The 22,528-nt window shown below is 34.2% G+C and overlaps 1 protein-coding gene and 1 long non-coding RNA gene across 5 annotated transcripts in view; one reads left to right on the top strand and one right to left on the bottom strand.

Moving 5' to 3' along the window:
• Positions 1-22,528, top strand: part of TMTC2 (transmembrane O-mannosyltransferase targeting cadherins 2) — an 874,097-nt gene that overhangs the window by 735,029 nt on the left and 116,540 nt on the right. The gene's annotated exons all lie outside the window — the stretch shown is intronic.
• LOC309640462 overlaps positions 1-22,528 on the bottom strand; it is a 263,908-nt gene that overhangs the window by 224,110 nt on the left and 17,270 nt on the right. The window lies entirely within an intron of this gene.

The following is a 22,528-nucleotide window of genomic DNA, read 5'->3' as shown; positions in this document are numbered from 1 at the left end:
CTAGGTTACTTATAATACCTAAAAATGTGAATGCTACGTAACTATTTACAGGTGCATGGCAAATTCAAGTTTTGATTTTTGGAAATTTCTGGAATTTGTTTTCAGAACATTTTTGTTCTGTGTTTCATTTTTGTCCACAGATGTCGAGCCCAGGGGTACAGAGGTACCCATGGGTACAGAGCTTGCCATTGGGTGTATTACCCTAAGAAGACCAAGAAAAATCAAAGTTTTAATCAGTTAAGATCTTAATAACAGTCTATATAGCAGGCATTGAAAGTGAAATGCCCCAGGACCAAAGCAGGGAATCTTAGTGAATGAAACTCACGAGAAACATTTTTTTTTCCTCTTTACTGTAAGGAAAATAACACTGTGACTATGATGGTAGATGGCAATTAATACTCAATGAACAAAATCGAGCAGCTACTGTAGAACTGGCCAGTGTAACTGCCTTAGTTGGAAAAGTGACAAAGGTGTTTCCTTGGGGGAAAATGTGCCTAGCATTGCCAGATGTTCACAGTTTTCAGAACAAGGCAAACAAGCAAAAACAAAAAAGAGTATTTGTCTTTCTCTGTCTGACTTATTTCACTAATCACAATACTCTCTAGATCCATCCACACTATTGCAAATGGCAGAATTTCACTCTTTTTTGTGGCTGAGTAATACTCCATTGTGTATATATACCACATCTTTATCTATTCATCTGTTAATGAACACTGTATATATATATATATATATATATATATATATATATATATATATATATATGATTCAGTTGCTGATATATGAAAAAAAATGTTTAATGTCACTAGTCATCCGGGAAATTCACATATATATATGATTAAGTTGCTGATCTCTTAGTTTCAAATGCATTTTTAAAACCCAAATATTTTATGTTCTTACAGATATTTTGTCCATTTGTTCCATAATTTATGAGAGAGCATTATTGAATTCTCCAGCTGTAATTCAGATTTGTTTTTGTCTCTTTGCTGTTCTAGTTTTTGCTTCATGCATTTCAAAGCTCTGTTAGTGGGTGCATAAAGAACACTGTTATGTTCTTTTGATGAATTGACTCCTTTATTATTATGAAATGACTTTATCCCTGATGATATTCTTAGCTCTGATCTACTTGACTGATATTAATGTTGAGACTCTACTTGATTATTGCTGTCATGTTATATCTTTATCCATTCTTAAACCTGTTACCTATATGTCTTTATTTTAAAAGAGAATTTCTCGTGGTTGGTGCTTTCTCTTTTATTCAATTTGACAATTTCTGCCTTTTATTTGAAGGGTTTTAAACCACTTACATTATATGCTAATATTATTGTTATTTTTTAATAACATTTTTAGTTAAGCCAGAAAATCCAAAATATTATCCATTTAAAATATAATCCACATCAGAATCATGAATAAGGTGTGTTAGATTTTTCTTCACAATGACCTTCAAAATCCAGTATTTCACAGTTGCAACATGTGCGATTAGGAATTTTAGTTAAATTTAATCAGATATATCAGATTTCATAGGTTTTTATAAAAGTTTCAGAAAATCAATTTGCCAAAACATACTTTGAAAAATTTTCCAATAACTTAGTCAAGTATTATGTTTATAATTTGTTTTAATTTTTTGATAAAAACTGTATATATTTAAGGTTTACAGCATAATTTGATATATATATAAACATACACATTGTGAAATTATCACTACAGTCAAGCTAATTAATATATCTTCTAACATAGTTACCATTTGTGTGTGTGTGTGTGTGTAATGAGAGCACCTGAAATCAACTCTCAGCAGATTTCCATTATTCAGCACAGTATTGTTAACTATAATCATCACGTTGTGCATTAGACATCTAGAATCATTCCTTCTACATAACTGCAATTTTGTACCGTTTGAGCAACATCTCCCTGTTTCCCTCACCTCCTTGTTCCTTGTAACCACCATTCTACTCTTTGCTTCTATGTATTTGACTGTTTTAGATTTCACATGTAAGTGTGATCATGCATTTTTTTCCCCCTGTGTCTGACTTATTTCACTTAGGATAATGTCTTCCAGGTTCATTCATGTTGTTGCAAATAGCAGGATTTTCTTTTTTAAGTTTGAATATATATATATACCATTTCTTTATCCATTCATCTACCAGTGGATACTTAGGTTGTTTTCATATCTTGGCTATAGTAAATAATGCTGCACTGAACATGGGAATGCACATATCTCTTCAAGTTACTGATTTCATTTCCTTTGGGTATATACCCAGAAGAGAGATTGCTTGATCATACAGTCATTCTATTTTTTCTTATTGAAGAACCTCTATACTCTTTTTCACAATATCTGTACCAATTTATATTCCCAGTGACAGTGCATGAGGCTTCCCTTTTCTCCACATCCTTGCCAACACTTGAATTTTTTTTTTTTTAATAATAGCAATTCTGACAGGCATGAGGTTATATCACTTCACTGTGTTTTTGACTTGCATTTCCCAGATGACTAGTGACGTTAAACATTTTTTTTCATATACCTGTTGACCATTTATGTTTTCTTTGGAGAAATGTTTTGCAGATCCTTTGCTCATTTTTTAATTGGGTTAGTTGTGGGGTTTGTTTTTTGTTTTTTGTTTGATACTGAGTTGTATCAGTTCTTTGTATATATTTTGTATATTAATCCATTAGCAACTAAATTGCTTGCAAATATTTTCTCCCATATTGTAGGTTGCCTTTTCACTCTGTTGATTATTTCCTTTGCTGTGCAGAAGCTTTTTAGTTTGATGTAATCCCATTTGTTTATTTTTGCTTTTTTGCCTTTCTTTTTCTTTTCTTTTTCTTTTTTTTTTTTTTTTTTGGTGTCATATCTAAAAAATTATTGCCAAAACCAAAGTCTAAGAGATTTTCTCTATTTCTTTTCTAGGATTTTTATGCCTTCAAGTCTTATGTTTAATTCTTTAATTCATTATGAGTTGATTTTTTAGTATGATTTAAAATAGAGGTCCAAGTTTATTCTTTTGTATGTGGTTATCCAGTTTTCCCAACACTATTTATTAAGTGACTGTCCTATCCCCATTGTGTATTCTTGGCACCCCTGTCAGAAATTAGTTGACTGAATATGCTTGGGTTTATTTCTGGGCTCTCTATTCTGTTCCATTTGTTAACATGTCTGTATTTATGCCAGTACCATACTATTTTGATTACTATTGCTTTGTAATCTAACTTGAAATCAGGAATTTGATGCCTCAGGATTGCTTTGACTATTTAGGGTCTTTTGTAGTTCCATACATATTTTAGAATTTTTTAAAAAAATTTCTGTGAAAATGCCATTGGAATTTTGATAGGAATTGTGTTGAATCCTGTATCATGTTGGGTAGTATGGACATTTTAATACTATTAATTTTTCTAATCCATGAACATGGGATATCTTTCCATTTATTTGCATTCTTCTTCAATTTTTTTCATCAGTGTTTTACAGTTTTCAGTGGATATTTTTCACCTCTTTGGTCGAATTTGTTCCTAAGTATTTTATTCTATTTTATACCAACATAAAATGGGATAGTTTTCTTGATTTCTTTTTTGGATAATTATTGTTGGTGTAAAAAAATACAACTGATTTTTGTATATCGATTTTTTATTCTGCAACTTTACTGAATTTGTTTATTCTAACAGACTTTTTTGGAGGCTTTAGGGTTTTCTACATATAGAATCATGTCATTTGTAAACAGAGATTTTGCTTTCTTTCTAATTTGGATGCATTCTATTTCTTACCTGATTGCTCTTGTTTGGACTTTCAGTACTCTTGAATAGAAGTGACAAGAGCAGGCATCCTTGCCTTATATGAGATCTTAGAGGAAAAAGCTTTCCGTTTTCCCCACTGATTATCATGTTAGCTGTCAGATTTTCATAACATGGCCTTTATTGTGTTGAGTTAGTTTCCTTCATCCTTATTTTTTGAGAGTTTATCATGAATGGATGTTGAACTTTATCAGATTCTTTTTCCTGCATCTATTGAGATGACCATGTAGTTTTTATGTTTTAATTCTGTTAATGTGTTGCATCACATTGATCAATGTTTGCCTATGTTAGACTAACCTTGCATCCCAAGGGGTAAATCCCACTTGATCATGGTTTTATGTGTTGTTGAATTCAGCTTGCTAGTATTTTTTTGAGGATTTTTGCATCTATGTTCATCAGACATATTACCTTGTAATTTTCTTTTCTTGTGGTGTTTTTGTTTGGCTCGGGTGTCAGGGTGATGCTGGCCTCATAAAGTGAGTTTGGGAGTATTCCCTCTACTTCTCATTTCTCTCTCACTGCCTTAAAGTTTTTTCTCTGTCCTTATTTTTCAGAAGTTTGATTAAAATGTGTCTTGGTGTGGATTTCTTTTGGTTTATCCTGCTTGGGGTTTGTTCAGGTTTATGAATCTCTAGGCTTATGTTTTTTGCCAAATGTGCAAAGTTTTGTCATTATTTCTTTGAATATTTTTCCCATCCTGCCCCCTTTTACTCTCTATTACCCAAATATCACAAATGTAAGATCTCTTGTTCTAATTCCACAGGTCACTGATGTTCTGTATCTGTATTATTTTCTCTGTTGTTCATGTTAGAAAATTTCTATTCTATCTTCAACATCACTGATTCTTTATCCTGTCTATTCTATTGTTAATCCCCTCCACTGGGTTTTTGTTTTTGTATTTTTCAGTTGTAAAATTTCTATTTATTTCTTTTTATTATCTACTATTTTCTCTATTTTTTGATAATACTTTTAATTTTTTTATTGAGAATTTCTATCTTTTTCATTTGCTCTTAAGCGTGTTTTTGTTTGCTCATTGAAGCATTTGTATGATGGCTGCTTTATATCTTTGTTAGATAACTCTAAATTATCTGTCATGTAGTCTTGGCATCTATTGATTTGTGTTTTTTTCCTTCAAGTAGAAATTTTACTGGGTTTTGGTATGACAAATGATTTTCAATTGGAATTGAATGTTTTTTATGTTATGAGTATCTGGATCTTGTTTAAACTTTCCATTTTAGCTGGCTTTCTCTGACCTTAACTTTAGCAAGCAAGAGGGCATCACTGCATTATGCAAGGTGAGACTTACAGTGAAGGTTCCCCACACAGCCTCTTGACATAAAAGAAAATGTTTCCTAATTATTGCTTCATGGAAATGGGAGTTCTAGCTCCCCTCTGGGCCCCCACTTGTATCAACCTGGCTGGAGAGACAGGGGTTTCTTGTTACTGCTCCTCTGGTGGTTTTCATTGATACCTCTTTGGGTAGAGGCTTTTTACCACCTAGAAAGGATAAAAGTCCTGGCTTCCTACTTGTGCTTCTCTGACACCACCCTGGCAGTGGGGAGGGGCTGAGATGACTCATTACATCCTGGCTAGGTTAGAAGTCTAGATTCTGCAATCAGCTTTTCCTGGAGTCAGTGATATGTGACCACAGGTTTGTTTTTTGTTTTTTTTTATGTCATGTTTGGCTGGAGTAGAACAGTTATTGTGTAAAACTTTTCTGTCTTACTAGGCTGCCCCTTTTCTCTGCCTTATCATTAGAACACACAGACTTTCTTTGAAGCTGTGTGTGTGTGTGTGTGTGTGTGTATGCAGGTATGTGTGTTATCACACTTAAACATCTTTGCCACTTGATGTCCACTGTTCTTAAAATCACTGTTTCCTATATTTTGACTGTTTTTCATGTGCTTTTAGGTAGGAGGATAAATCCAGTCCCTGATACCCCACATTGGCCACAGACATAAATCCCATCTTACTTTTTCAAAAATAATAACTTTCTACATAAATATCCCTTCTGTGGGTTGCTGGCTTCTGTAGCTCCAAGTTTGTAATGTTATAAGGCAAAAAGAAAACCCAGGGAACTCACCACCATGTCATTCCTTGGGTCCCTATTTCCCTACCCAGTCTGACTTTTCTCTACCTTTCAAAGTCTTTTTATATTTGTTTTTTATATAACATTCAGAGTTTTTAGTTGTACTTAGCAAAGGAATAAAGAAAAGAGCTTCTACTGCATCTTCCTGGAAGCAGAAGTCCAGTTTTCTCTTTTAAGTAAATTTACAAAATGAAAAAAAATCATATGTATTTACCAACATAGTATTTCTAGTGCTCTTCAATATATTGTTTAGATACAGACATTGTGAATTTCACCTTGTTGGATGTTGGTATTTTTTTTATATTCCTAGACGTATTCTTGAACTTTGTTCCTGGGATATAGTTGAGTTACTTGGAAAACTGATACTTTTAGGTCTTGCCTCTAAGATTTATTAGGTAGAACCAGAGCAGTGTTTAGTCTATGGCTAATTATTTATTCCCCACTACCGAGGCAAGATCTTTCCGAGTGTAATCTCCAATGTCCTATGAGTTAACAGGTTTTCATTCTGGCAAAAGGATACACATTATTCCTGTTCCTGTGTCTGCTCTGAGTAGTATTTCCTTTAATCTTTTTGAGTGGTTCTTTCCTGGCTTTGAGTAATTTCACACACATGTGCCGCTCAATACTCTGTGGAATATTCAAAGTGGGGAGGCCTCTGCAGATCTCTGGGGTATTTATTCTGTGCAACTCTCCCCTCACCAGGAGTCTGCCCTGTGAATTCTAGCCACTTTGGTCCCCCTGGCTCTCAGCTCCATTTCCTCAATTTAAGAAGACTGTTGGGCTCCATCTGGATTACTGTCTCTGTGTCATGGTCTGGAATGACTCTGAATATAGTATGTGGGTGCAATCCTGGGGCTCACTTCATTTGTTGCTCTCAGACATCACATTGTCCTTTGTCACTTGATGGCCAGTGTTTTAAAAATACTGTTTCCTATATTTTGCTTATTTTTCATGTGGTTTTAGACAGGAGGATAAATCTAGCCCCCAATACTCCAAATTGGTCAGAAGCATAAATCCCACCGTATTTTTAAAAAAATCTTTCTACATAAATGTTCTTTCTTCTCAACTTGATTCTATACACTTTGTGCGGCAGTGACTTTTTGTTTTATAAATTGTCTTGTATATAGTTTATATAGATCATTAGCTATTTGTTGTTGAACCTGAATATAGGAAATGTTTACTGACCATTTGAATAAATAACTTTTAAATAATGCTATATCAAAATGTTGAAGTCCACTTTTCAACACTTTTCTGTTGGTTCATGTTTTTGTTAACCTTCCCTTTAGCTAAGACAGCTTTATGTTATTTGACTACAAACATGTTTTGAGAGCTTATTATGCTCAAAGTGTAAAATATGATGCTAAATTTCAAATGTAATGAAGGAACAGTACTGATTGATCCTCGAGGCAGTTATGTATCTGTCATCCTTCATAAATCTTTGAGAATTTATCCTAATGTGACTTTTTCAAGTTTATTTTTAGTTTTCATGTAAAAAGTAATAATGTGGCTTTATCTTATATAAGCTTTTATCATTCAATTATTAGGATTTCAGCTTGAGATTTATTCCTATTATTTTTCTAGGTATGATAGTTCTTTATATGTTTCTTTTCCTCTTATTTCCTTTTGTCTTTCCTTCCTCCTTTCCCTTCCCTTTTCTTCCCTTCGTTCCACCCACTTCTAATTTTTAGGGTCCCTTCCAGTGCTTATACTCTGTACTTCTCAGAAATCTGAAAAACTTGTAAAACTAACAGTTTACTTATCATAATTCTGAAAAAGAACTTAAAATTTGTTAACTTCCAGAAAATTAGTCCTGGAAAAATACTTTTTACTCCTAAATTAAGTTAGCTTTAATTTGTAACATAAATCAGAGTATATGCATTTTCCTATTTTAGTTTTAAAACAATTTTATGACATATTCTTACCACTTCCTTATGAGACAGTTTACTATTTTCCTTTACAGGTGAGGAAACTGAGTCTTAAGAAAGTTCAGGCAAGGTTGGCTCCAACTCAAGAGCTCATCCTCACCTGCCTGCTAAATAATACTGTTTCTGTTACAATTCAAGTGGCTACAAAGCCAAGGATACAGCTGGCCTTTCCTTGAAAGATAAATATATAAGGGAGGGATGGACTGGATTAAGTAATGGGTTGAGAGAAAAGGAAGAAGGAAGAGGTAGAGGAAAATCACAGAACTACTGACCTACTCTCCTCCTTCTGACTGAAGAGAATTTCTGAAAGGAGACATATATTCATGAGAGATGGAGTCCCAGGGAAAAAGCTATTCATTGGTTGACCTTCTATGCTATTATCCAAACTTGAACACTTTTGATAATGAAAGGGGAGGTGGTTAATATTTATTCTGCTACAAGAGGCATAAATTATGCTTCTCTCAGTTGACTCAAGATGTATAGTCACCACTGATAACAGCCATGGAAAGTCTGATCTAAGTGAATGAAAGAAGTAGATTTTGCTGTCACTTTGGTGTTCTCTCACAATCTTTGAAAAGGGATTCATCTGTTGGTAGGAGATTTAGGTGTGAATAATCTTGGAAAGTAAAGATAAAGTTCTTCTTTTCTTTCAATAAATTAATAAATAAATATGGAGCGCTTACCATTGGAAAGTCAGTAGAAAGACATGGGCTTGGTTGCTACAGTGTGCTCCATTTATATGAAGATTAAAGAGTGATCAAGGATTTTGAAAATTATGGGGGAGTTGTGACATATGATTTTGTAAATCATTCATGAGAAAAGCTATATTTGGCTCCTGATTTTTATTCCTTGACTTTCTGTGTCAATTGCATTAATTGGAAATTTGTCATTTTTTTCTCTCACTTTTCACATTATATACAATCTCTTTCAGGGGAAAGAAAAATCTACTTCCTATGAATGTCACAAGAGTTAATGAGTTAGTTAATAAGTTTATCTCCAAAGAATTAATGGCAAAGCCAATATCATGCTAAAAGACTAGAACAACAGGTAATTAATCAATGCTATAACCATTATTTTTCCTCTCTTAGAAGATAACTCACAGGTTAGAGGTTGGTCATGTTCAAATATACGGTATCTAGTATTCTCCAGTGTCATCTAGTTCCTATATCATCATTCATAAAAGATCCTTTACCCCTTCAAATGTTTGTTTTTAAATTGAATTTATATAATACCACACTAAGGTGGCATCTTTTCAAAGTAAAGCCCCAAATGGAGCAATTTCCTTACATATTTTAAAAATAAATACACAATTGCTGATATGAGACCAAGTTAAATAGATAACTACTTCACTCCATTTTGTTATATGGATATAGATGTACCTAAAGGTATTCTGTATCAAAAAGACTTGAATCATGTTTGCAAAAAAGGATAATGGAAAGCTGGATGACTCAATCAATGTAGACAGCCAATCTGAAAATGTTAAACTTCAAACCTCTGCTTTTTCTTAATAATAGGGTTTGGGAATTGATTAGCCAGATAATTGTCTCAACTCTGTGCTTAATTTAGACCTGTTCTTACAAAGCCTCAGTGTCAAAGAATCTGTACATTTCACTTAAAACTAGAACACATCGAAAAATGTATTAATATAATAATTAAGGATCCTGGGCACCATTATACTAACTCTTGCTACATATACAAAAGGGACATTAAAATGTTTCAACTATTCAAATAATCAGCAGAAGTTGCCAAAAATTTGAATATTAAGCACACATGTATGCATGTGCGTGTGCACACACACACACATCACTTGAAGGAATAGCTGAAGAGTCTTGGGAAATTTTTTTATACCCTCCCACAAGCTATTGTGTAAATAAAGCTAGTTCTTTGTTTGTTTGATTAGTTAATTAATTTAATCTATTTTTAATTGAAGTATAGTTGATTTACAATGTCATGTTAGTTCCAGGTTTATAGCACAGTGATTTAGTTTATACACACACACACACACACACACACACACACACACACACACTTTTTCAGGTTGTTTTAGTTATCTATTTTATATTTAGTAGTGTGTATATGTTCATCTCAACCTTCTATTTATCCCTGCCTCCCCGTCTTTCCCTTTGGTAACCATAAATTTGTTTTCTATGTCTGTGGGTCTATTTCTGTTTTACAAATAAGTTCATTTGTATCTTTCTTCCGGATATAACTGATATCATATGATATTTGTCTTTTTCTGTCTGGCTTTCTTCACCTAGTATGGTAATCTCCAAGTCCATCCATGTTGCTGCACATGGCATTATTTATTTATTTTTTTTATGGCTGAGTGATATTCCATTGTATATATATATATACCACATCTTCTTTATCCATTCATCTGTTGATGGACATTTAGGTTGCTTCCATGTCTTTGCTATTGTAAACAGTGCTGCAATGAACATTGGTATGCATGTATCTTTCCAAACTATAGTTTTCTCCAGATATATGCCCAGGAGTGGGATTGCAGGATCATATGGTAGTTCTATTTTAAGTTTTTTTAGGAATATCCATAGGTTTCTCCATAGTGCCTGTACCAATTTGCATTCCCACCAACAGTGTAGGAGAGTCACTTTTTTTCCCATACCCTCTCCAGCATTTATTATCTGTAGACTTTTTGATGATAGCCATTCTGACTGGAGTGAGCGGATACCTCATTGTAGTTTTGATTTGCATTTCTCTAATGATTAGTGATGTTGAGCATCTTTTCATGTGCCTGTTGGCCATCTGTATGTCTTCCTTGGAGAAATGTCTACTTAGATATTCTGCCCATTTTTTGATTGGGTTGTTTGTTTTTTGATATTGTGCTGTATGAGCTGTTTGTATATTTTGGAAATTAATCCCTTGTTGGTCGTGTTTGCAAATATTTTCTCCCAGTCTGTAAGCTGTCTTTTCAAATCAAGCTAGTTCTTGTTTTCAGAAAATCAGAAGAGCAAAGGTTTGGGGGAAAAAATGGAAATAAGCTGAAAAAAGCACTTTGGGTGAATTATATTTAAAGTAGCATTATATTTTCTTCATTAACTAGAATCTAATTTTCTTTGTGTTTCAAATTTTTAGGAACCCAAAACTACTCTAAGACTGCATAAGATTTCCATAACAGTTGTCTATTTCTGTGTAAAAACTCACTCCAAACTTAATGGTTTAAAACAACAGCGACTTATTATTTCTCCATATTATTTGGGATGAATGAGAGTTTCCTCTCTTGGTTTCCTCTAAGCTCAATAATGAGGCTGCAGTCAGCTGAGGATTGGCTGGGCTACAAAGTACAGGATGTCCTGACTCATAAGTCTGTTAGTTGGTGCTACCTGTAAGCTGGGGCATCTAAGTTCTCCTCCACAATGCCTATAATCTCATAAACTAGGTGTGGTTTCTTCAGGGCATGGTGGTTTTGGAATTCTAAAAGAGCAAAAGCAGAAGCTACAAATTGTCTTAAGACCTAGTCTCGGAAGTCATAGAATGTCACTTCTGCTGCATTATTCTGGCCAAAGCAAGTCAAAAGGCTAGCAAATATTCATAGTTCTGATATAGACTCTATTGTCTGAAGGAACTGCAAAGAATTTGTGGTTCTATTTAAGATATTACACTTTAAAAATATCTAATATGGTAAATATACACAGACATAACTCACAGGTTCTTTGAGGTCTTGAGTAATTTTTAAGGGGGTCAGGGGTCCTAGGACGAAAAAGTTAGAGAATTTTTACACTAGACCAGATGATACCAGATACACAGATACCAGCTTTATCCGTTGCTGGGCTAAGATATTTCCAGGCAGGTTTAGAACTTATATCTATTTATGTAAGATGTTTAGGCATCTTATGCATCTGAGCATTTATACATAACACTATATTTTAATTTTGTTTATACGCAATTTGTTTTACATTTTATTGCTAACAGTTAATGTAAATAATGCTGAACATTTATGTTGTAATTGCATTGTTTTGGTTGCCAGCATCTAGCCCTGTATTGAACAAAGTAACTCAATCTTGGGAAGAAACTTGTTCCAAAGAGAAAATCAGATACAACAGGCTTAGCTCTTTAACACAGTATCAGGGTTGTGGGGTAGAAAGATTTTGCATAGAACATAGTGCTTTTCATTTGGATTTCTCACAGCACAGCGGCTCATAGACTCACTTAGAGGTTAAGAAAGGGCTTTAAATAAAAGCTGAAAGAATGTTTCATGAAATCTCTGTAAATATTTAGAAGCATGGTTCAGAAGCTGAGTTTTGGAGTCAAACGTAGGTGGGGAAATCAACACTGCTGCTTACTGAGTGATCCTGAACAATTTACTCAATAATTTTAGCTTCAGATTTTAATTTTTAAATAATGAACATTGGATGAGATGATTTAGCAGAGTGCCTAGCACATTTTGAGTGCTGAAACAGTGATACCTGTTATTAAGCATTGCTCTAGAACTTGGCTCAGAATGTAACACTAATGGACATTCTCTAATTTTGTCTTTTTGTCACAATACCTGGGACAGATAGTGCCTGATAGGTTTGATACTGCCCACGGGGAGTCATAGCTGCGTCCAAGGGTAACTGGAAGTAGAGCCAGCAGTCGAGCTGGCTTTGATGACCACTGGACTTTAAGGCATACAAAGGAAATAGTGGTGTACAGAACAGGTTAACAGTGCGTGGTGAGAACAGCGCCACCTGAAGGATTTACAGTGTAGCCACAGAAATTATGGGTAGAAAGTTCCTAAATTTGTTTGAGAGATGGCCTCAGCTACCTCTTGGGAATTCTCCCTAATTCTGCATGGAGAGGAAGCCTGAGGGGACCAGGGGACTGCACCTTGGTATATGGTGGTAGCAAACAATGAATGGAGCTTTTTACTGGTAATAAATCCCCGTATCAATTCTTGGGCTGGTGTGGCTTGAGGCGACAGTTAAATTATTGGTACATGGTTGGTCATTATGTACTTACAAAAAATTATCTTCTTAATTAAACTTTAGGAAAGAGTTAGCCCATGAAACACTCCTAGGTGAAAGGTAAACTGAGGAAATGCAGAGAACATCTGAAAATATAGACTTAGGTTTTGTATATGTTCAAACACATCACAACTTCCTACTCATATAATTGAGATGCACAGAGTCCTTCTTTTCAGTAATATTGAGCTATGGAAAGTTTTTCTTGTTTCATTGACTGGAAGGCAAGGTTCTTCACCTTCACTCCGCCCAGCTAATGTAGAAAATCACAATATTGCCAGAGTAATTATTTCTAGTACAATTGCTTCTCCGAGGTGATAATCTCTGGAGAGAAATTATAAAAGTAGATTACTTATAAAAGCACCATGCTAAATATACACCTTGGTAGAAGAAATGTATATCAATAGTAAAAGATAATTTTTTTTGTTATTCAGTTTTCCTTTTATTGAGTTATCACTTTGAGTTATCTATATACGATATGTGTATTCATTTATGCTGGTATTCTACAAATGCAAATGCCAATATGATCCAGAATATCAAAATGATGAGTGGCATTATTATTAACAAAAATAATAACCCCAAAGCATATTGTTTTGAAAATAATACTTAGGCAAGATTAGCAGAATTCTTTCAAAGTGAATATAGATTGTGACCATTTAAATTTTGAACAATTAGCAACAAATTATGAGTCATGATTTTCATGTCAAGGTAAGCCCTTGTTACTTTAAAGATATTTTGTATTTTAATTTCAGAATAATCCTTTTAGAAAATAATTATGAATCTTATTTTGCAGTGAAAAAAGAGAGAAATAAAATGATCACATTCACTTGTGTGAGCAAATATATACATAACACTATATTTTAATTTTGTTTATAGGCAATTTGTTTTACATTTTTATTGCTAATAGTTAATGTAAATAATGCTGGACATTTATGTTGTGATTGCATTGTTTTGATTGCCAGCATCTCCTCCTCTATTGAGCAAAGTAATTCCATCTTAACTGTAACTTGTGGTCCAAATGAGAACTAATATATTTTCTATGGAACTTGCCCCCTGGCCATGGCAGTGGTTTGAGAGGTGGCCACGAACCTAAGCCCAGCCAGTCATACCCCTTCACTGGGGTATTTCCAACTTTTGATGGAGGAAGAGCTGTTTCAGTTCTGTCACTAAGATGTGAAAATTTGAGCCCAGTATTTGTTAATGCCATACCCCTGAGTGGCAGAAGGTTTATCTTAGCAGCAAGAGAGAATTAAGCCAACATGCAAAGGAATGCAGAGACAAGAATGAAGGAGACAACCCTGATGGTTCCAATACCTGAGGCCTGCAAAATTGTCCTAGCCCTCCTGACTTGCCAAGAATCCAAATATTACTGACATCACAACCAAATCATTTACATACTACATACAATTTTATTTTGACATAACAACATACAAAAATTTAAAATACATATGTAAATATATAAAATATATATGTAAATTCTCAGTCAATTTTTCCTGCATAGTTTGTGGAGTGATTCTTCTTTTTATGACAATGATTTGCAATCTTTTTTTTTTTTTCATGTATTCACTCCATAAATATAAATACTCCAGACTTTCCATTCAGGCACCAAGTGAACACTTTAACACGTTGTTTATACTGGAAGGAAAGACAAGTGATAAAGTATCATCCCAAGGCACAGACTGAATCACATCATTCTCTTCCACTAGAAAATGATTATAGTGGAAATAGCCCCCATATAAAGTGTATAAGGACATTAAAATACTAATTTTGAAAGAAAACATCAGAATTAGGTACCAGGTATTTGAGGAAGTCAAGGAATGGAAATAAATCAAAGCTGATGTATTATGTGAAGATCTCAGGCTTTGGAAATCAGAGCAAAACACATCTCATTCTCTGTGTATTTTCAGGCCTGGGGTTTTACTGTATTTTTGAAAGACAGTCTACTGACATTTTGCTTTATCTTCTTTGACAAAGAACTTCCATGTGGTTTAACATTGATGGTTGATGCATTTGTCTCTCTTTTGAATTTTCCAAGAATTAAAATCCAAACTTTTTTAAATTCCAAAATCAAGAATTAAAAAAACTACTTTGTGATCTGTTATTTCACAGTAGCATTGATGACTATAAGAATAGTTAACACCTTTGCATCACACTGTATGATTTTATTGCATAAAATCATTTTATTGCATGATTTTCTATTTACTTGATTTAAACCCTTTTGCAAGTCATGTAATTATCTCATCTCCAATTTTCCAATTTTAAAAGTGAGTATAGTGATTAACAAAGACCCTTATGGGGATTTAGAAAAACACATTTAAAAGAAATTGGGAATTCTGATATACACGTACATGTTCTACAAACAAATACTTTTCATACTATTTATATAGGTTGGTAAATAAACCCATGATTAGAAACACTTGTGATAGTATGGTAGCCTCTTATTTGATTTAGATATTAAGAACTGAGGGGTGAATCATGCATCACCAAGAATTGCTATACAGCACGATGTTTTGTTCTCCTAATCCCAATGTCTGTGTTGTTATTTTAACAATATGTTAAAGGCAAAAAAGTACTATGTTAGACACCTCTTCTTTTTCTCCTAGTAAATTTTGTAGTTTCAGAGAGGTCAGGATCTATCCCTGTAAAATTGTCTCACTAATTTACACATTCACTCATTTATTTGTTAATGCCTTCATTTATTTTTTTATTCAAGAGATATTTATTTTGTTCCTTTATGCATCAACTACTAGACTGGTCTCCGAATCAATATGTTAGATTCAACATCTTAATAAAATATGTATGTATATATATATTATATATATATATATATATATATATATATATATATATATACACACATATATTATATATATATATATTGTTGAATGATGCTCAGGTAAATTTAAAATACAGTTATTCTGGAATTTTTTAATTGTTCTAAACTTATTAGCATATGAATGAAAAATGATTCATGTAAAAACCACTTTATTTGTTCCTTAGGATAGCAGAAGACCCTTTTCTTGCCTTTATAACTATCTCAAATTGTTTCAGTATGCTAACATTTTTGTGAAATCTATGGTTAAAGTCAAGGAGAAAAATCCTATAGGAAGATACAGCTTTAGTCAACTTAAAATGAAATCTATAATTTATAATTAGTTTTCCTTGTCCATAAATGTTCTAAATGTCTTTAGCAAGATATTATTTTGTGACCCTTTATATATGATGAGTACAAAAGATTCTGCATCAGATTAGGTGGAAAATTGTACATAACAGTATTCCATTCCACAGGGTTACATATGTCAGCCCAATACAAGTTGAAGTTGACCAGTAATTTTGAGGATTCAGACAAAATTATGATCACATAGACTTTGTTGGTACCAGATGTCTAGGTATTCAAAGTGTTCTAATTCAGAAAAAAATGATAATGAAATGATTTTTAGCACATGTATATCAGAGGCCATTCTAAGTTAATGTTTTTAAAGTTAACCCTCTCTGGATGACCAAAGGCTGTGGGAAATCATGTTAGCTGCAAAGTAAAGCAATTTACCTACATTATGATAAATCAACATTTTAACAGTTGTTCTTGGTTTTCATAATAGTTTCTAAATGGAGTCATTTACTTGTCTAAATGGCAAAGCCCTTCAAACTATCATAGAAGGATCATAGCTTCCTGGGGTATTTAGTTTTCATAGTTCAGGTTTTATATCAGTACAACAAATTGAAGTGAATCTGTTGACCAGTTAAGAAGAATGATGGCTTTGGGGAATGTCGATTTGTTTTGGAGCAGGAACACCCCTGTGATTTTTCTCTGCCTTAGAGGGCTTTAGTGATCCAGAATAAAAACCATAAAACCTGAAATAGTCAGGCAGCCAATAAAATAAAAACACAGTACTTTGCTTTATGTTGAGAATAAACTACTGACATAGTAAGTTGATAGTGAAAAACTGGAGACATAGTATGTTTTCTTTTGTTAAAAATATTTATAGGCAAACTGGATTTACCTGTACATGTCATTTACATTTCCTTTATTTATAAATATCTTAGTGACTCTTTTACCTTGCTTAAAATATAATTCAGTCAAATATTTGAACAGTTAAATAATTCTTTAATAAATATTCCCTGATAGCTTATTATGTGTAGGGCACGGTGTTATATTCTGTGGGGGAAAATAGGTCTGTTAAGCTTAGATCTTGCCTTAAGGAGAGCTTTATATCCTTGGAGGATTAACCAATACTATCTCCTCATCTCTCTGAAAATATGCTGATCTATGTCTGAGATGTACTAATTGCCCTTGGTGATTCTTGAGATCCATGCACTTTTGCTCTTGTTAATTGGGATGTATGCTCACTAAAAATCAGTTTTGTGTGTTCCAAAATCAGCTGTATTTATTTTAGTAATATGGTAATTTAATTTAGAATTACTTTGTGTTTTGAGTCCCTAAGATTGTTCCCAACTCGAGTGATTTGCTAGAAGGACTCAGTATATAGTTGTAATCACAGCTAAGATTTATTACAGGGAAGGACACAAGGCAGAGTAGCAAACAGAAAAGGTGAATGGTACAGAGTTAGGAGACCTGGCACAAATTTCCAAGAGTCCTCTCCCAGTGGAATCACACAGGATACACTTAATTTCTCTTGAAACTAGTTGTGACAACCCATGTAAAGTGTTATCTACGAGGGAAACCTATATGAGCCTAGGAGTCCAGGGTTTTTGAAAGTCAGTCACATAGGCATCCTCTACCTAGCATACATCACAATTGCAGACTCTCAGAAGGAGAGCAAGTGTTCACCATAAACTACATCATTGGCACAGTTTAAGCACAGAGAGCCACTTTTACTATTTCGAGACAACTTTATACCAATGTAGAGAATTGTTTCCCTGTCAAACACCCTAACACCAGCCAAGGGCCAGCTTTGCAAGCAGGACTTTCTAAGGAGAACAGTCTCAGGCCTGCTATGTTATTAAGTCTTTTTTGCAGATTCATATACAAATGAAATATGAGTGCAGAAAAAATAGAGATCAAGAGAGAAAGTAGTTGTGTCATGAAAACTAAGCTCAATATTTTGAAGAGATTTAATAAAGGTAGTTTTTTAAAAATTACAGTTGAATCGGATAAGTGCTAGACCATTATTTAGCCAACTTTTATGTTTACAAGAATCACTTGGAGATTTTGTTAAAGTATGGATTCACATTAAATTAATTCTGGTAAAGATCCGGAGATTTTGTGTTTCTAATGAGTTCCAAGGTATGATGATGAGGGTGTTGGTTCATAAACTATACTTTGAGCAGCAAGATTCTGGAAAATACTAAAAGACAGAAAACTGATAAACTTTCAAAGATTTTACCTTAAGATTTATATACGGGTTTCTTTAAGTTGCTGCTCAATATTAAGTAAAATTGAGACGAGTAGGCAAAGCATTATGAGCATGGTTTAGGAGACAGCATTATGCAAAACTTTAATCAATAGATCCACACTCAAAGAAAAGGTCTTGGCCCTACGCTAAAATATTCATGAATGTGTAATTACATATTTTAATTTACTATAAAATATGATGTGAATGTCTCAGTGTTAAAAATTCCACATTTTTGTAGACCTTTTCAATTATTTGACTGATTACTGGACAGTTGTGTTGAATAACAGGACCTCTAGGGAATAACATAGAAATAAAAACTCATGGAGAGATCAAAAAGATAAAAAGTGGAAGATGGAGAACTTATTCCAATCAGAAATATTCCTTTGTAAAGGAGGCGGCATTTATCCTTGGAGGCCTTGAAAGATGAGAAGATTTTGATAAGCAATGACAGAAGTAATGGGAAATGATGACAGGATCTTTTCCTAGAGAATTAGGATTTATGGAATAATGTTGTTAAGATAAGTCTGGAAGGTAGATTGATTGGTTCCAGGTTGTAGAGTTTGGATGGACAGAGTAAAAGCATTCTTTAATAACAAGAATAATGACTCACTATCCTTCTACAACCACTATTCAAAACCATCCAATGACTTTTCCTAACACTTAGGAGGAAATTCCAAATCTTGACAAGGCCTCTAATGGATCCCCTGCCTGATCTGGATGCTGTCTCCCTCTCTGGTAGCCACTCTGGCCTTCTTCTTTATATTCTTAAATATGTCAAACATAATACCACTACAAGGCTTTTGTATCTGCTGTTATCTCTGACTGGTAGAGTCTTTTCTCAGGTATTCTCTTGGCTTTCTCTCTCCCTATGTAATTTTTACTTTGTTCCGGTGTCCCCTGGTCTATCATCTTGGATAGATCCATATATAATAGCACCTACCCATGACAGTCTACCCTTTAACTCTGCTTTAGCTTTTCTGCATAGCACATATAGTAACCTGGAATTATTTTTATATTTATTTGGTTTTTGTCTATAACTACCACTGAAACGTTAAGCTGAGTTTACTGAAATATCTCCAGAGCCTAGAATAGTGAATGAAACATAATAGGCATTCAATACATATTAGATGAATCAACAAGTATCAAATGTATTATGTATTGAATTTTTTCTTATGTCAGAGCTGATTTAATGTGATATGATAAAAAGTCCTATGAAATAGATGGTTTTAGTGATATAAGTTTTCTTCCCAGAGCTAGAACAATTCTTGATGTACAGTAGGTGTTCAATAAATATTAGATGAATGCATAGTTATCCTAATTTGTTATGCATTGAATTTTCCATTTCCATGTCATAGCTAATTTTATGCAAGTAAAACACAGCCATGTGTTCAGAAGGGTTGTATAGCTCTTCAATGATATTCTCAGGTTTTATATATCAGGCCATTGAACTATTTCTTGGAGTACTGCATATCAGAATATATGGTCCAACAGGAAGAGGTGAAAGACACTGGCTGTACTAAAAAATAAGAAGGTAGACTTAGGGAATAAAGAGGGAGGTTACATTGAAGAGGCCAAAGTTTTAGTCTATCAGTGTGCAAAACAAATACGTGTGTTGAGTGTTTGTGTGTATGTATATATATATGTATATATTATACCTATATATACTGCAGCTCAGTACCCATTTACATACACTTTATTTATATCACTGTTAAACATGAACATATGCACCAGATATTCCCTTGCGTAGCCTTTAGATTTCCTAGGTACTGGCTTTACGAAAGCCCATAATTGCTACTGGAAGGAGGCACTCCAGGTTAAAGAGATAAATTAAAAATGTAAAGATCCTGCATTTGATGAGTCTGTGGGTGGTAGGATAGGGCTAATTAGCTTCCTTTGGCCTCTAGCTTTCAGGTGGGATGTCAGATGTGAAGATGAATGACCTCTCATTCTGATTCTGGGCTCAGTGATATGATTCGCTTTGGCTAATAGAATGAGGCAGAAGCAGAGTTGTGCCTTTCCAAGCCCAGGCCTCAAGAGGCCTTAGATATTTCCACTTGCTCTCTTTACCTCAACCATTGAACAAAGAGGACATGTTGGCTAACCTACTAATCCCAGGAGGAGGCTGAGAGACACATAGAACAAAGCCAACCCACAGATGCATGAGGGAATAAGCAGGGATCAGCCAAATTCAGCATAGAGAGCAGCTGAATTCCACACACATGAGAAATACATGTTTACTGTTTTAAGCCATTGTGATCTGGGGTGATCTGTTATGTGGCAAAAGCCAGTTGATACAGGCAAGATACCAACTGTGTATCCTCTTTGTGTTGATATCTCTCCTTCCCTTCATATTCATTGCACTTCTGTCTTTCTATTTCTGCAGCAATTATTTACACAGCTTCCGTCTCAAATTCCATTTTCCATTCACACTACCACCACCTTAACTTCAGGTGCTGTCTACATTTTGCGCCTTAATTTTTCCCTTTTGCCTCTTTCTTATAATGTTTTATAAGATGCTAACAGGAATATAATAGTGAAGTGTTCTATTCTAAAAAAATAAATAAAAGGAATTCTTAAATAAAACCAAAATTAAATGCTATTCTTTAGTGGTATTCCAAAAGATTTTAATATGCTGTAATGGGTTGAATTGTGTTCCTTAAAAATTTATTTGTTGATATCCTAATCCCTAGGACCTCAGAATATGAACTTATTTGGAAATAGGGTTATTGCAGATGTAATTAATTAAATTGAAGAAGGTCATCCCAGAGTAGGAAGGACCCCTAATCCAACATGACTGTGTCCTTATAAAAGGGAAATTTGGACACAGACATGCACACAGGGATAACACCATGTGAGGATTGGAGTGATGGTGCCACAAGCCAAGGAACTCCCTCCCAGAAGCTAGGAGAGAGGCCTGGAACAGATCCTACCCTACACCTTCAGAGGGATCATGACCTCCCTGATACCTTAATTTTAGACTTCTGGCCTTCAGAGCTGTGAGACAATGAATTTCTATTGTTTTAAGACACCCAGCTTGTGGTACTGTTACAGCAGCTCTAGTGAAGTAACATATTTGCTAATATGCATATTAACCTTTAGGAAAGAAGTGTAGAACTTTCAGTGATTTCATTAGCTACTGCACCCCTCACATGTATTCTCTTATCATTGTCTTCAGGAGGAATGTTAAGTAGAATTCCAAGTTCATCAAATTATGGACAGGAAACATAGATTTCTTTTCCAAGACTTCCTATCAAATATTTGCTTGATGATGTATGTAATACTTGGGTGATATTTGACAAAACCCATGATTCTAAAATCAAGATTAAAGAGTGGTTAAGAGTGAAGGTTTCTTCCAAAACCCTTTTAGAACTAAGTATGTGTCATCCTTCTACCTTTTATAAAAATATAGCATTATTCATATTCAATGTCTTTAAAATATAAATCACAAAGGCTGAAATCTTTCCATAGTTTTTTCTCACAGAGCTCTCAGAAAAAAAAAATCATCTTTTATTTAAGTAAAATCTCCCACCATAATTTCCCATTGATGCTTTTGTTCACGTAGCCTATTAGGAAAGAGAAAATAGATGTGACTCTTGGCCTTTCCATAAAGGGAGAATTTTGTTAGCTTTACCACTGCTTGGCTGGAAATGAATTTTAGAGAAAGAGTGGGATGAAGTCCCCTGCAGTGCATTTTATATAACTTTTCTTTTTTATCATCAAACATGAAGCCTACACTGATAGATCACCCAGAATTTATAGTGTCCTTTGTGTTTAATAGGATCCAACCTAGGTAGGACCAGCAACTGACAATCGTTTTAAGTTATTAAACAGAAATTGTTGGTATAACGCTAATATATTCTTCTTGAGCAAGCATTGTTTGAAGATGATTGTAAGTTACAATACCTGCTATTCAATTGACCATGACACCGTGATTCTCAAGGAGGCAGCTTCTTACACATTCTCATATATCCTGTAACCCCACTACAGGGGAGGTGTCCAATGATATCTTTCTAAGCTTGTTTCAAGGTCTTGCATATTTTTATTTTGAAGATTTCACATATGTTACTTAGGAAGAATAATGTCTGGAGGCAAGGTGAAAGAAGTTTTTAACTATTTAAAGTAGTTGGTAGCTAAATGGATAAATGGATTCCAAGTTGGGAGTACATAGGCTCCAATCCTGACATGGGAGTAGACTTTGAACATCTTACCTAACCTCTGAGGCTTCACTTTTCTTATCTGTAAAAGGAGAGGATTGGATGAGATAATTTCCAGCTGTAAAATGTTGTTACAGCTTGAGCCGAAGTAGAGCTTGTGGTTAAGTCTGAGGTATGTCTGAATATATCTAGTGAAGAGGTCACACAGACCCATCAAGAATATATCCCATGAGCTGGGGATAAGATCCACCCATGGGGGTGGATC

The sequence above is a fragment of the Balaenoptera physalus genome, assembly GCF_965194825.1.
Source record: "Balaenoptera physalus genome assembly, chromosome: 13".
NCBI classification, from domain to species: domain Eukaryota; kingdom Metazoa; phylum Chordata; class Mammalia; order Artiodactyla; family Balaenopteridae; genus Balaenoptera; species Balaenoptera physalus.
The sequence above is the reverse complement of the archived record's forward strand: the minus strand, read 5'-3'. Positions and strand labels throughout refer to the sequence as shown.